Source organism: Gobio gobio (assembly GCF_949357685.1).
Source record: "Gobio gobio genome assembly, chromosome: 23".
In the NCBI taxonomy this organism is placed as follows: domain Eukaryota; kingdom Metazoa; phylum Chordata; class Actinopteri; order Cypriniformes; family Gobionidae; genus Gobio; species Gobio gobio.
The window spans coordinates 30,249,771-30,258,432 of record NC_137119.1 but is presented as its reverse complement, the minus strand read 5'-3'; positions in this window follow the sequence as shown (position 1 = coordinate 30,258,432).

The window sequence follows — 8,662 nt, the reverse complement described above, 5'->3', positions numbered from 1 at the left end:
TCTCATAATAATGACTTAATTTCTCATAATGATGACGAAGACAAAAAAAATCACAAAAAAAATGCCACAATGCACTGCAAAAACCAGGATGCATCGATGCTCATTATGCTGTGTCCAAAATCTCCCCCTACCCTTAAATAGAGCACTATTTCGAGGGGACAGACATTTGTAGTGGTGTCCGGTACCATATTGGATGTTATAGAGTGCACTCATTAAATACCACAATAATGAGTACATTGTACAACCAATCTATGCTCAACGGCTAGAGAATACCCATAATGCACTGTGAGAGTCGCGTTAAGAATGAATTCCCGCGTCTGACCAGAAGATGGCGCCTGCAGCTGAATCATCCATCCATCCATTTTCCAAACCGCTCGTTCAATGTGGCAGGTTAATATCATACAGGTATAAATTACTTTTTTAATTGATCGTTACATTGTTCAAATAACGGTTGTAATTTCCATAATAGAGTTCAAGATAAATCTTTTCATTACTACTGGAGCTGGCAGTTTGTTACATTTCAAATACAGGTGCTGGTCATATAATCAGAATATCATCAAAAAGTTTATTTATTTCAATAATTCCATTCAAAAAGTGAAACATGTATATTATATTCATTCATTACACACAGACTGATATATTTCAAATGTTTATTTATTTTAATTTTGGTGATTATAACTGACAACTAAGGAAAACCCCAAATTCAGTATCTCAGAAAATTAGAATATTACTTAAGACCAATACAAAGAAAGGATTTTTAGAAATCTTGGCCAGCTGAAAATAATGAACATGAAAAGTATGAGCATGTACAGCACTCAATACTTAGTTGGGGCTCCTTTTGCCTGAATTACTGCAGCAATGCGGCGTGGCATGGAGTCGATCAGTCTGTGGCACTGCTCAGGTGTTATGAGAGCCAAGGTTGCTCTGATAGTGGCCTTCAGCTCTTCTGCATTGTTGGGTCTGGCATATCGCATCTTCCTCTTCACAATACCCCATAGATTTCCTATGGGGTTAAGGTCAGGCGAGTTTGCTGGCCCAATTAAGAACAGGGATAGCATGGTCCTTAAACCAGGTACTGGTTGCTTTGGCACTGTGTGCAGGGGCCAAGTCCTGTTGGAAAATGAAATCTGCATCTCCATAAAGTTGGTCATCAGCAGGAAGCATGAAGTGCTCTAAAACTTCCTGGTATACAGCTGCGTTGACCTTGGACCTCAGAAAACACAGAGGACCAACACCAACAGATGACATGGCACCCCAAACCATTACTGACTGTGGAAACCTTACACTGGACCTCAAGCAACGTGGATTGTGTGCCTCTCCTCTCTTCCTCTAGAATCTGGGACCCTGATTTTCAAAGGAAATGCAAAATTTACTTTCATCAGAGCAGGGCCGTGCAGAGAGTTCTTCAGAGGCAGGGGCTCAAATGTAAAAAAGGGGCAATATGTAAATATATTATATTAGGGGTGTAACGGTACACAAAACTGACGGTTCGGTACGTACCTCGGTTTTGAAGTCACGGTTCGGTACGGATTCGGTACAGCAGTTTTACAAAATTGCGTTTTATTAATTTTTATTCAACAGTGGTTTAATAAAAAAAAAATTGTGTCTGTCCTTAAATGAATTCAATTATAACTAAAAGTTTCTTAAAGATAATGCTGTAAACTATATAGGGAGCCCTTACATATTGCTATTAAAGATTAACAACAGAGCCCAAACTATTAGCCTAAATTAATTTGCTATTTATTTTTAGATATAATAATCAACACTCATAAGCTTCACATAAGGCAGTTTTTGCATTAATATCTAAATCTAATTATTATTTTTTGATTTATTTGTTGAAATATAATCATTTAGTGGCTGTAATTTTCATGACAGGTTTATTTAAACATACATTAAATAAACAAGACATCACTAACAGGCTAAGTGGTATATAATGAATATATATAGGCTAATATAACGAATATATCTAATGCATGTATTCAGTGAAAGAGTTAATCTCTCTAGTGAACTCACAGCTGTGGACACTGAATGACTTCTGAGGTAAATGTGATTCTACATGACATTGTTTGTTTACAAGCTGTTTTATTGTCTTTCCGCGGTTGAAACACCGATGGAGCGATTACACAACATATGATACGTTTCAGTAAGTTGTAATGTATCCTCAACATACCTTTAAATATTCATTTCTTAAGAAGAGATGATGGCGTTCACTCGCGCGCCGCGCGCTGCCGCTTGAAGTTGAACAGATACGCGTCTATCAGTCACGTCACATAATAGAGCGTTAAAACGGCATTTATCGTTTGAATTTCGTGATAAAATGGACTGAATACTTAATATGTTCGTGTGGGAACTCGGATTGAAGTGTGTTCCGCGCTTTAAACAAGCCGACTGTTAACTGTTAGATTACATTCATAACCGTTCTGTACACGCGCGCACCATACCGAAAGCCCGAAACGTTAGTTCGTCTGTCTATGTAGTTTTCAACCGATTTATGAATAAGAACAGAAAATTACCACTCCACTTCACATGCCCAATGGAATTTGAACTTGCTTTGCCAGATCACGATTGGTTGGTGTATATACATGACACACGGGCATTGGTGAATTGTGTAATACTTTAAAATATATAATATATAGATTTGTAATTAAATCAACACATTAGCTCTGATTATGGATGAAAAAAAATTTTGGTTTACTTTTTTTCCCGTAAGGCCACACACTCTCTGAAAGGACCATATTTGGCTCGAGAGCCGCTTCCGAACAGAGGAAAATCAGCTGTCAATCAAAACGCACGCAACCCATAGCAACGCGTTATGGCAACGCCTCAACGGAAATTGTCCGACTTTTGAGCCGTTCATTACTATTGAATACATTGTCATCAATGTCATGTTATAATAATCACATTTATTTAGTTTTATTGACCACGATATTATCATTGATATTTGTCTGAGATGGGCACTTTTGATTCATTTTGAAAAAGGGCAGGGGCTCGAGCACCCAAAGCCCCCCCCTCTGCACGTGCCTGCATCAGAGAACAACTTTGGACCACTCAGCAGCAGTCCAGTCCTTTTTGTCTTTAGCAGGCGAGACGCTTCTGACACTGTCTGTTGTTCAAGAGTGGCTTGACACAAGGAATGCGACAGATAAAACCCATGTCTTGCATACGTCTGTGTGTAGTGGTTCTTGAAGCACTGACTCCAGCTGCAGTCCACTCTTTGTGAATCTCCCCCACATTTTTGAATGGGTTTTGTTTCACAATCCTCTCCAGGGTGCCGTTATTCCTATTGCTTGTACACTTTTTTCTACCTCATCTTTTTCTTCTCTTCGCCTCTCTATTAATGTGCTTGGGCACAGAGCTCTGTGAACAGCCAGCTTCTTTTGCAATGACCTTTTGTGTCTTGCCCTCCTTGTGCAAGGTGTCAATGGTCATCTTTTGGACAACTGTCAAGTCAGCAGTATTCCCCATGATTGTGTAGCCTACAGAACTAGACTGAGAGACCATTTAAAGGCCTTTGCATGTGTTTTGAGTTAATTAGCTGATTAGAGTGTGGCACCAGGTGGCTAATGTGGCACCGAATTTTCTGAGATACTGAATTTGGGATTTTCCTTAGTTGTCAGTTATAATCATCAAAAATAAAAGAAATAAACATTTGAAATATATCAGTCTGTAATGAATGAATATAATATACAAGTTTTACTTTTTGAATGGAATTAGTGAAATAAATCAACTTGATGATATTCTAATTATATGACTAGCACCTGTAATCATTAAACAGCGAGCAGAAAGAAACGATACAGAAGCAGCAGACCTTCCTGTGCACTCAGTGTCTGAATTCACCGTTTCACACATACTCCGTCTGCAGTGCGTATGCGGTGCGTGTTGCGTTGCGTATGCGGTGCAGGAGCAGCACGCGCTGTTGTGCTTTATATGCTGCGTTTGCAGCGCGCAACTGATCCGCGGTTGTACCACAAACACAGCATTTATTCATTATTATTTTCATTTCAAATCCAAAAGTTGTTACTGAACATGGCTTGTCAGAATTGCAATTCTCTTTGTTTCATAGATGTCACGTTTTAACGTAGTACATTTAAACAACGTTTTATTCAATTCATTACTTTATATTTATATAGCCTATATAACTTTATATAGCCTATAGCCTACTTTAGCTCACACAAGTGGCAAAACATTGAAATATAACTTATAGCCTATAAACATTTTAAATTAGAAACTTACAATAGAAACAGCCGACTCTCGTCTTCTCTTTCGTTTTTAAACCCTTTTAAAAGCAGGTCATAAAGACCTTTTTGTTTTTCCACCTCCAGGAACGTACGTGCTCTTCATTATTTCAATTTTTTTTAACCTAAATGCCAGGTAAGGTGTCGTTTCCTTGCTTTACCCGAGAAAAAAAAGCCATGTGTTGACTTTGAAACAGAGTATATTTTAAATGACATACATCTGTGGTAAAATTACTAGATTTTCGTGTCAGTACATGTTTATTTTAAAGCGAACATTGTGCTGTCACTTTAATTACGCAGTGCAGCACAGCAAAAAATAGACTCGGTACGGAAACGATCGCCGGACTGCTGCAGACGCAACGCACCTGGAACGGACTGACGGACAGCATCCGCGCGCTGTGTGAAAGCTGTAATCCGATAACATGGGTACGGAAAAAAATACGCACCGCATACGCACTGCAAACGGAGTAGCCTATGTGTGAAACGGGCGTTACTCGTATTCACTCACTTAAGTGGACTATATTAGTGGAGTAATGTAGTGAAGAATAGCGAATGACGATTTCGGACACAGCTAAAGTTTCTGTAAAATACGAGAAAATTAACACATTATTACCAAAAAAAAGTTTCTCAATATAATGAAATACCAAGTCATAATTATGAGAAAGTTTTAAATGAAAATCTGAGACTACTTAAATTTTTTAAACGTGTTTTTATATATATTAAAGAAAAATGTATGACATGTCTTCTATAATAGTGAGGTTGGAGTAAGGAACACTAATCTTCCGATTTTCACCACACGATGGCAGCATTGTCACTTAAAAGACACTTGTCTTGTGTGGCCACTTCTCATATTCATCTCATATTATATTCGTATATCTCAAAATTAGGGCTGTCAAAAGATTAATCGTGATTAATCGCATTCAAAATAAAAGTTTGTGTTTACATAATATATGTGTGTGTATTCTGTTAATTATTATTTATATATAAATACACACACAAGCATGTATATATTTAAGAAAAATATATTATTTTTATATATAAAACATTTATATTTATATTATAGATTATATAAATGTATATACAGTATATACATGCAAATATTTCTTAAATATATACATGAATGTGTGTGTATTTATATATAAATAATAATTAACAGAGTACACACACATATATTATGTAAACACAAACTTTTATTTTGGATGCGATTAATCGCGATGAATCTTCTGACAGCCCTACTCAAAATATTTCAAGAAAAGTTGAAAACGTAAAGATTTTGACCCCCCACAAATGTGAATAAATAAAAATTGACATTGAACATGATATAGATGTAATGAAGACCAAGTTCCAGTGAAATATCTTCACAATCCTCTATGATGGCTTTACATCCTTCATTATGTGTGTATACATTCTGATTGGCGGTCTCTCGCTGCAGATGATGAGGTTATGGTACGTGATAGCATCTGAAACACACAACTGAGCTTAGAGTTACAGTTTGTCACATTTGATGATGTAAAAACAGTTATGTTTATGAAGGCCAAAATGAGCAAAAAGTTGTATTAAGTCATGCATGTTTTTATGACTGGGTATATTTAGGCATACAATAATAATTAAAACAAAATCTGACAAATTCAATATCTCTGTTATGAACAGAGCTGCTCACATTTACATGATCTGTTAAAGAGAAAAAGACATGATTGGTAGGAAACCAGTTACAATTTTTAAAGTTTATAGACATTTTAAGAAAGAAATGATTTACCTGTTGAGAGTGTGTTGACAGTCTGTGTAGTTGTATAGATGAGCTCCAGAAAATCAGTAAAGAGGTGGCTTTCATTTGAAAAACAAAAAGGCGGGAATAAAGAACCCTAAACTCTAACACAAAGAACCATTTCAGCATATAAAGGGTTCTTCAGGATGATACGGTTCTAAATAGAACTCCACGTGTAAAGAACCATCTTTGTTTAGAGAGTACAAATTTAGAAAATAAAGTTGTTTCTTTTGTCTACTCTATGTGATTAAATATTCCATGTTTTAAACCCCTTCCTGCTTTTCCAGTATATTGGGTTTCAATGTGCAGATTGTAACAGTAGCCCTGACAAAGAGTTGCATCTGGCTTGGTATATTGATAGGATCCATTTGCACACACAATATCATCCTTGGAGCCACACATTTACATAACCGTACTGAATAATATCAATAATGTTCACATTTTATTTCGGTAAAAGCTAAAACAGTTTAAAAAATGGGTTGTTTTATTTTTGTATATTTATTGTAAATCGTTATTCAGATTATTTCTTATTTTTACTCTATTGCTTGAAATAGAGAGTCTTTCTCAGATTCTGTAATGTATGACAGTAACATTCATAAGCCATTTAAAATAAAGTAAAAATAGTTTATTTTGTGTCATTAAAATCGTAGTGACACTATAGGCAAGTTTGGCATGCATGAAGGGGCCTGGGTTAGAAGCCAGTGTGATGCAAGATAAGATTCTGTGTTCTAGCAAACAAGATTAGTTGTGATAAAGCGCATGATAATGTCAAAACCATATGAATTATTACCTACAATATAAAAGCATGATCAGGACATTTAAAAAGAAGTGAACCGGTGAACCCCTAATTTGGAAAATAAATCAGGAGCTGAAATTTTGCGGGCAGTCTACCTACACAGCCATTTTTGCAGTGTTTCCGCTGCTGCAGTCGGTCTATTAATAAGAGCTGTGGTTATGTCTGCCGCAAACTAATTTTGTAGCCTTAAAAGCATTTTTTTCCCAGCTTTCTAACCCGTAACTTTTTATTTATTAAGCCGTTTTACTCATGGGGACTGTTGGGTGGCCCCAATTTTTGCAATTTCCAGGTTTATAACAGTTCTGTAAATATGAAAAATATATGAATTATTCAACAAAACTATTCAGACAATATTCAACAAAATTGTCCAGTTCTTTGCCAACTTGCCTGTCTCCACAGAAGAGCACACACTGAAGCCAGGAACTGAGTGGCCCGGAGTGGACCTCGTCTTCCAGGTATTCCTCAAATCTTTCCATCATTGATCGGTTTCATATCCATTACACTAAGTGAAAATAACACATTTTCTTAGCGATAGATGATATTTACACTGAAAATAGCTGTAGATGCTATTTACAAAGTGAAAATAGTGATACATTCTATTTACACTATATAAAAGTATCAGTTCTTTGCAATATGTGTAAATAGTAATTACATGCAATATATACTTTATTTTGACAGATACATATATTTGCACCTCAGTATTGTACATTAACAGGATGCAATAATAAGATAGAGTATAATATGATTATATTTATTAAAATTATTAAATGGATGCCGCCTTAATGGGACAATAAAAGCCCTTACTACACCTACCCCAAAAATGTTTTTTATTATTATTATTAAACATTTTGTTAGGGCCTTTATTTCCACATTTAGAACATTTTCTTAATTTTTATTGAAAGTAAATGCCTTTCTGATGTGATTTGTGAGGAGAAAAGGGATAAGAGCAAGTTCTGCAAAAGGCGGATTTGAACCCGGGTCGATTGCATCAAAACCAAGGTTTTTATGCTCTTATACGCTTTACTGATTGACCCACTGAAGACATTGAAACATGAGCTGTTTTTAAATCTTGTTTGGCCTAACCAGGCATTGTTAGGCGGAGCTAGTGCGAATAGCACTTGCCAACAAGGCACGCTATTTGTACTTGGTGTGAATAGACACTCTCTGCTTTTGGCATGAATGTTAATGGAGGAGAGGCTTTACTACGCTGATTTTTGTTGTTGTGGGAAAATATTTTAATAATTTAAATTTAATGAACCAACAGCCCATTGGCTAATCTTCAACATGTTTGCTCTTAAACATTCGTATTGGAGTGATCTATTTTTAGAGTTTACATGCAAATTGCTGGACAGGTCAGTTTACACTTCTCATTCATTTCTATATCCGTGGTGTACTCCGTTTATAGCCTATCTTTAGCTTTTTGCTTCTGGTGACTGCATTTAGGTTTTAAAATTCATAAAAGTTGTGTTCATCTGTGAAAATGATCTTTATGGACAAAACATGTAACTATCATAAACTTGTGTTGATCACAGAGCTTGTTTTTTTGCGATAATCCAAAAGCTATAGGGAACCTATTGGGTTTTCATCAAGGAACCAGTGGGATGCTTTTTTTTATTAAATGCATAAAGGAACAATAACAACAATTTTCATCATTGTCATACCACAATAAAGGAATAATAGCCTACACCAAGGTCCTTCAGTCAAGATTAATCTTCAAGTCCTTAAACACAGCCATTGTTCTCGTAGCTTTTACGTTTTTAGAAAACTCAATGGATTCAAAATAATATTTTCATCTCAAGTTTAAATCTTAAAAAAACGAGGTTTACAGTTAGAAAATTTACATTTATGAATGTGATATTTGGCTAA